Source organism: Aethalodelphis obliquidens, unplaced genomic scaffold (genome assembly GCF_003676395.1).
Source record: "Aethalodelphis obliquidens isolate GAN/ISIS:26980383/991018 unplaced genomic scaffold, ASM367639v1 scaffold19, whole genome shotgun sequence".
Taxonomy (NCBI): Eukaryota; Metazoa; Chordata; class Mammalia; order Artiodactyla; family Delphinidae; genus Aethalodelphis; species Aethalodelphis obliquidens.
In genome coordinates, this window is record NW_020837963.1 from 16,411,972 (window position 1) to 16,418,676 (window position 6,705).

The window sequence follows — 6,705 nt, forward strand, 5'->3', positions numbered from 1 at the left end:
AAGGGAAGCTGGGCAGCAGAGGACGCAGCCAAAGGGACCTGCAAGGACATGGTTGAACCATTCTGTCCCATGAATCCCAATTTACAAAGCATAAATATACAAAATATACATTTTAAGTGGAACTTTGGACTTGTCATTATTTAGTGTGTTCTTAGAAATACCAGTAAAATGAATCCCTCTTTTTATTGGTTAAGTATGTTGTGGAAGGTTACTTATTGGAAGGTTACTGGAGGATCTCACTTAATTTTCTTTTCACTTAATTAAACTTAGCCATCAATGTGACTCCTGAATTTTACATCTTAGAAATTTTCTCTCTGTTCTAGCTTGCAAATCTTGCAAAGAACTCAGATTGGCCTGGCTTGGGCCAAATGTGCACCCCTAAAGTAGTCAGCTGGGTGAGGGAGGAGTCATAAAAGCCACATGACTCGTGCCAGAGACACACGGTAAGCGATGGAGGCAGTTACTGCTGAAAAGAGAGCACCACGCAGATGGCCCAGCTGAGCACCACACACTCACAGCGCATACTGAATGTAAGAACTCATGGAAACTAACTCATGAAGAAAAACACACTCATATACACACTGGGTTCTAACATAGCTAAGAGAGAGGAGTGACGTGAGAAGAGAGAAATAAGTAAAATAGAAAAACCAGGGAATGCACAAAAATGTAACTAGTAATCACCTTCACTAGTGGCAAATCACAGGAAAACAAGCCAGTATTTGTTGTGAATTTATTCTTCTGGTAAAAGATGTGGTATATAGACTTAGATAAATTCTGACTGACTGGATGCCCATGCCCTAGTACTGAAGATTCCTGTCAAAGATTACTTGACTTACGCAGAGCCAGGGAGAATGGCTAGTACATTTTAAAGTTTTCCCACTATAAAAGTTAAAATGAAAATGGTTTTCAAGCTCTCAGGAAAACAAAACATTCAGTTATGTATAAGACACCCTTTTTTTTGTTGTTGTTACACTGAACTATGCCCTATGATTTTATTGCTCTTTTTTTTATTTAACATCTTTATTGGAGTATAATTGCTTTACAATGATGTGTTAGTTTCTGCTTTATAACAAAGTGAATCAGCTATACATATACCTATATCCCCATATCTTCTCCCTCTTGTGTCTCCCTCCCACCCTCCGTATCTCACCCCTCTAGGTGGTCACAAAGCACTGAGCTGATCTCCCTGTGCTATGCGGCTGCTTCCCACTAGCTATCGATTTTACGTTTGGTAGTGTATATATGTCCATGCCACTCTCTCACTTCGTCCCAGCTTACCCTTCCCACTCCCTGTGTTCTCAGGTCCATTCTCTACGTCTGCGTCTTTATTCCTGTCCTGCTCCTAGGTTCTTCAGAACCTTTTTTTTTTTTTTTGTAGACTCCATACATATGTGTTAGTATACGGTATTTTTTTTCTCTTTCTGACTTACTTCACTCTTTATGCAGTCTCTAGGTCCATCCACCTCACTACAAATAACTCAGTATCTTTTTTTTTATGGCTTATATTCCATTGCATATATGTGCCACATCTTCTTTATCCATTCATCTGTTGATGGACACTTAGGTTGCTTCCATGTCCTGGCTATTGTAAATAGAGCTACAGTGAACATTGTGGTGGTACGTGACTCTTTTTGAATTATGGTTTTCTCAGGGTATATGCCCAGTAGTGGCATTGCTGGGTTGAATGGTAGTTCTATTTTTAGTCTTTTAAGGAAGCTCCATACTGTTCTCCATAGTGGCTGTATCAATTTACATTCCCACCAATAGTGCAAGAGGGAGCCCTTTTCTCCACACCCTCTCCAGCATTTATTATTTCTAGATTTTTTGATGATGGCCATTCTGAACGGTGTGAGATGATATCTCATTGTAGTTTTGATTTGCATTTCTCTAATGATTAATGATGTTGAGCATTCTTTCATGTGTTTCTTGGCAATCTGTATATCTTCTTTGCAGAAATGTCTGTTTAGGTCTTCTGCCCATTTTTGGATTGCATTGTTTTTTTGATATTGAGCTGCATGAGCTGCTTGTAAATTTTGGAGATTAAACCTTTGTCAGTTGCTTCATTTGCAAATATTTTCTCCCATTCTGAGGGTTGTCTTTTCGTCTTGTTTATGGTTTCCTTTTCTGTGCAAAAGCTTTGAAGTTTCATTAGGTCCCATTTGTTTATTTTTGTTTTTATTTACATTTCTCTAGGAGCTGGGTCAGAAAGGATCTTTCTGTGATTTATGTCATAGAGTGTTCTGCCTATGTTTCCCTCTAAGAGTTTTATCGTGTCTGGACTTACATTTAAGTCTCTAATCGATTTTGAGTTTATTTTTGTGTATTGTGTTAGGGAGTGTTCTAACCTCATACTTTTACATGTACCTGTCCAGTTTTCCCAGCACCACTTATTGAAGGGGCTGTCTTTTCTCCACTGTATATTCTTGCCTCCTTTATAAAAAATAAGGTGACCATATGTGCGTGGGCTTATCTCTGGGCTTTCTATCCTGCTCCATTGATCTATATTTCTGTTTTTGTGCCAGTACCATACTGTCTTGATTACTGTAGCTTTGTGTATAGTCTGAAGTCCAGGAGCCTGATTCCTCCAGCTCAATTTTTCTTTCTCAAGATTGTTTTGGCTATTCAGGGTCTTTTGTGTTTCCATACATATTGTGAAATTTTTTGTTATAGTTCTGTGAAAAATGTCACTGGTAGTTTGATAGGGATTGCATTGAATCTGTAGATTGCTTTGGGTAGTATAGTCATTTTCACAGTATTGATTCTTCCAATCCAAGAAGATGGTATATCTCTCCATCTGTTTGAATCATCTTTACTTTCTTTCATCAGTGTCATAGTTTTCTGCATACAGGTCTTTTGTCTTCTTATGTAGGTTTATTCCTAGGTATTTTATTCTTTTTGCTGCAGTGGTAAATGGGAGTGTTTCCTTAATTTCTCTTTCAGATATTTTGTCATTAGTGTATAGGAATGCAAGAGATTTCTGTGCATTAATTTTGTACCCTGCTACTTTACCAAATTCATTGATTAGCTCTAGTAGTTGTCTGGTAGCATCTTTAGGATTCTCTATGTATAGTATCATGTCATCTGCAAACAGTGACAGTTTTACTTCTTCTTTTCCAATTTGGATTCCTTTTATTTCTTTTTCTTCTCTGACTGCTGTGGCTAAAACTTCCAAAACTATGCTGAATAACAGTGGTGAGAGTGGACAACCTTGTCTTGTCCCTGACCTTAGAGGAAATGGTTTCAGTTTTTCACCATTGAGAATGATGTTGGCTGTAGGGTTTTCATATATGGCCTTTATTATGTTGAGGTAATTTCCCTCTATGCCTACTTTCTGGAGGGTTTTTATCACAAATGGGTGTTGAATTTTGTCAAAAGCTTTTTCTGCATCTATTGAGATAATCATATGGTTTTTCTCCTTCAATTTGTAATATGGTGTATCACATCGATTGATTTGAGTATACTGAAGAATCCTTGCATTCCTGGGATTAAATCCCGCTTGATCATGGTGTATGATCCTTTTATGTGCTATTGAATTGTGTTTGTTAATATTTTGTTGAGAATTTTTGCATCTATGTTCATCAATGATATTGGCCTGTAGTTTTCTTTCTTTGGGACATTTTAGTCTGGTTTTGGTATCAGGGTGCTGGTGGCCTCGTAGAGTGAGTTTGCAAGTGTTCCTCCCTCTGCTATATTTTGGAAGAATTTGAGAAGGATAAGTGTTAGTTCTTCTCTAAATGTTTGATAGAATTCACCTGTGAAGCCATCTGGTCCTGGGTTTTTGTTTGTTGGAAGGTTTTTAATCACAGTTTCAATTTCAGTGCTTTTGATTGGTCTGTTCATATTTTCTATTTCTTCCTGGTTCAGTCTCGGCAGATTGTGCATTTCTAAGAATTTGCCCTTTTCTTCTAGGTTGTCCATTTTATTGGCATATAGTTGCCTGTAGTAATCTCTCATGATCCTTTGTATTTCTGCAGTGTCAGTTGTTACTTCTGCTTTTTCATTTCTAATTCTATTGATTTGATTCTTCTCCCTTTATGAGTCTGGCTAATAGTTTATCAATTTTGTGTATCTTCTTAAAAAACCTGCTTTTAGTTTTATTGATCTTTGCTACTGTTTCCTTCATTTCTTTTTCATTTATTTCTGATCTGATCTTTATGATTTCTTTCCTTCTGCTAACTTTGTGGTTTTTTTGTTCTTCTTTCTCTAATTGCTTTAGATGTAAGGTTAGGTGTTTATTTGAGATGTTTCTTGTTTCTTGAGGTAGGATTGTGTTGTAATAAAATTCCCTCTTAGAACTGCTGTTGCTGCATCCCATAGGTTTTGGGTCATCGTGTTTTCATTGTCATTTGTTTCTAGGTATTTTTTGATTTCCTCTTTGGTTTCTTCAGTGATCTCTTGGTTACTTAGTAGTGTATTGTTTAGCCTCCATATGTTTGTAATTTTTACAGATTTTTTCATGTAATTTATATGTAATCTCATAGCCTTGTGGTCAGAAAAGTTACATGATATGATTTCAATTTTCTTAAATTTACCAAGGCTTGATTTGTGAGCCAAGATATGATCTACCCTGGAGAATGAGCACTTGAAAAGAGAGAGTATTCTGTTGTTTTTGGAGGGAATGTCCTATAAATATCAATTAAGTCCATCTTGATTAATGTATCATTTAAAGCTTGTGTTTCCTTATTTATTTTCATTTTGGATGATCTGTCCATTGGTGAAGGTGGGGTGTTAAAGTCCCCTACTATGATTGTGTTACTGTCGATTTCCCCTTTTATGGCTGTTAGCATTTGCCTTATGTATTGAGGTGCTCCTATGTTGGGTGCATAAATATTTACAGTTGTTATATCTCCTTCTTGGATTGATCCTTTGATCATTATGTAGCGTCCTTCTTTGTCTCTTGTGATAGTCTTTAAAGTCTATTTTGTCTGATATGAGAATTGCCACTCCAGCTTTCTTTTGATTTCCATCAGCATGCAATATCTTTTTCCATCCCCTCACTTTCAGTCTGTATGTGTCCCTAGGTCTGAAGTGGGTCTCTTTTAGACAGCATATATATGGGTCTTATTTTTTTATCCATTCAGCGAATCTATGTCTTTTCATTGGAGCATTTAATCCATTTACATTTAAGGTAGTTATCGATATGTGTGTTCCTATTACCATTTTCTTAATTGTTTTGGGTTTGTTATTGTAGGTCTTTTCCTTCTCTTGTGTTTTTTTCCTAGAGAAGTTCCTTTAGCATTTGTTGTAAAGCTGGTTTGGTGGTGCTGAATTCTCTTAACTTTTGCTTGTCTTTAAAGGTTTTAATTTTTCCATCAAATCTGAATGAGATCCCTGCTGGGTAGAGTAATCTTGGTGGTAGGTTTTTCCCCTCCATCACTTTAAATATGTCCTGCCACTCCCTTCTGCTTGCAGAGTTTCTGCTGAAAGATCAGCTGTTAACCATATGGGGATTCCCTTGTATGTTATTTGTTGTTTTCCCCTTGCTGCTTTTAATATTTTTTCTTTGTGTTTAGTTTTTGATAGTTTGATTAATATGTGTCTTTGTGTGTTTCTCCTTGGATTTATTTTGTATGGGACTCTCTGTACTTCCTGGACTTGATCGACTATTTCCTTTCCCATATTAGGGAAATTTTCCACTATAATCTCTTCAAATATTTTCTCAGTCCCTTTCTTTTTCTCTTCTTCTTCTGGGACCCCTATAATTTGAATGTTGGTGCGTTTAATATTGTCCCAGAGGTCTCTGAGACTGTCCTTCATTCTTTTTCCTTTATTCTGCTCTGTGGTAGTTATTTCCACTATTTTATCTTCCAGGTCACTTATCTGTTCTTCTTCCTCAGTTATTCTGCTATTGATTCCTTCTGGAGAATTTTTAATTTCATTTATTTTGTTGTTCATCACTGTTTGTTTGCTCTTTAGTTCTTCTAGGTCCTTGTTAAAAGTTTCTTGTATTTTCTGCATTCTATTTCCAAGATTTTGGATCATCTTTACTATCATTACTCTGAATTCTTTTTCAGGTAGACTGACTATTTCCTCTTCATTTGTTTGGTCTGGTGGGTTTTCACCTTGCTCCTTCATCTGCTGTGTATTTCTCTGTCTTCTCATTTGGCTTCACTTACTGTGTTTGGGGTCTCCTTTTCGCAGGCTGTAGTTTCATAGTTCCCATTGTTTTTGGTGTCTGCCCCCAGTGGCTAAGGTTGGTTCAGTGAGTTGTGTAGGCTTCCTGGTGGAGGGGACTGGTGCCTGTGTTCTGGTGGATGAGGCTGGATCTTGTCTTTCCAGTAGGCAGGACCATGTCTGGTGGTATGTTTTGGGGTTTCTGTGACCTTATTATGATATTAGGCAGCCTCTCTGCTAATGGGTGATGTTGTGTTCCTGTCTTGCTAGTTGTTTGGCAGAGGGTGTCCTGCACTGTAGCTTGCTGGTCACTGAGTGGAGCTGGGTCTTAGCATTGAGATGGAGATTTCTGGGAGAGCTTTTGCCATTTTATATTACATGGAGCCAGGAGGTCTCTGGTGGGCCAATGTCCTGAAGTCTGCTCTTCCACCTCAGAGGCTCAGGCCTGACACCTGGCCGGAGCACAAAGACTCTGTCAGCCACATGGCTCAGAAGAAAAGGGAGAAAAAGGAAAGAAAGAAAGAAAGAAAGAAAGAAAGATAGAAAGAAAGAAAGAAAGAAAGAAAGAAAGAAAGAAAGAAAGAAAGAAAG